General features: G+C 51.1%; 1 non-coding gene across 1 annotated transcript; it reads right to left on the bottom strand.

The window, feature by feature from the left end:
- Positions 1 to 912: 912 nt before the first annotated feature.
- Positions 913 to 1053, bottom strand: LOC116562139. Its single transcript, XR_004273790.1, has one exon. It is a non-coding gene; the product is annotated as a U4 spliceosomal RNA (small nuclear RNA).
- Between the last annotated feature and the right edge of the window lie 216 nt (positions 1054 to 1269).

Below are 1269 nucleotides of genomic sequence, written 5' to 3'. Positions count from 1 at the left end.
TGGGTCCCAGAAGCAGAGGCCGCCTGGCGTTCCTTCTGGATGCCAGCCAGGTCTGCACTATTTTCCTGGAGAGGTCATTGGCACCATTGAGAAGGTCCCTGGGACTTGCTGCTAGGGCACAAATGTGGCAGACAGCAACTACGTTCTTCTTTGCTGGAAACAAGCAAGGATAGACTATGATTTTCCTCTCCCTCTGTTGTGTGTTTTTCACTCCTGTCTCTCCACCCACCCATCCATCCATCCATCCATCCACCCATCCACCCATCCATCCATATATCTACCCATCCACTCATCCATCCATCCATCCATCCATCCATACATCCACCCACCCACGCATCCACTCACCCACCCATCCATCCACTCACCCACCCATCCATCCTCTCAACCACCCATCCATCCACTCATCCACCCATCCATCCATCCGTCTACCCACCAATTCATCCATCTACTCATCCATCCACCTGTCTATCCATCCATCCACTCACCCAACCACCCATCCATCTATCCATCCACCCACCCACCCACCCACCCATCTAACCACTCATCCATGCATCCACCCACCAACCCATTTATCCACCCATCCATCCACTCATCCATGCATCCACCCACCCACACATCCATCCACTCATCCATCCTCCCATCCATCCATCCATCCACCCACCCACCTATCACATAGCATGGCAAATACAACAATGACTCACATGTGGTTTCTGCCCCTGCACCCCCAACACTGTGGGACTCCCACAACCAATGAATGCAGAAGGTTTTAGCTCCCTGATGGGCATTTATATTTGAAGTTGGGGGAGTTGGGGGCTGCACAAATATGCAGAACTTAATAGTGGTCTCTCTGGCATTGTGCCAAAGTGAAGCTGAGGAAGAGTTATATTTTTGTGGGTTTTTTTGGTTGTTCAGCCTCTGTAGACAATCTCAAAAATTCTCAATGCCAACTGTATTTCAAGTTGTCATGGCAAGCTATAGGGAAAATATTTCAATTAGCAACGATCATACCTCAGACAAACCTCACTGGCTATGGCGCCGCCACTGCAGAAAGCTGAGGAGTTACTTTTAAGCAGGGGCTCTGCCTTCTCAGCATGTCTTAAATTTCTCCAGGGTGAGTCTGATCACCCCTGCTCTTGGGGACCTCTTCACCAGCTACTGATCACCAGGTCTAGGGGAGGTTAGTGACCTCAGCCCTGGAAGGGGAGCCTCAAAGTCACTGGTGAACCTCAAAGAGGCTGGCAGGGCTGCCTGCCCAGAGCCATCTGCTAC

The sequence above is a fragment of the Sapajus apella genome, unplaced genomic scaffold (genome assembly GCF_009761245.1).
Source record: "Sapajus apella isolate SASKATOON/1434 unplaced genomic scaffold, GSC_monkey_1.0 scaffold31, whole genome shotgun sequence".
NCBI classification, from domain to species: domain Eukaryota; kingdom Metazoa; phylum Chordata; class Mammalia; order Primates; family Cebidae; genus Sapajus; species Sapajus apella.
The sequence above is the reverse complement of the archived record's forward strand: the minus strand, read 5'-3'. Positions and strand labels throughout refer to the sequence as shown.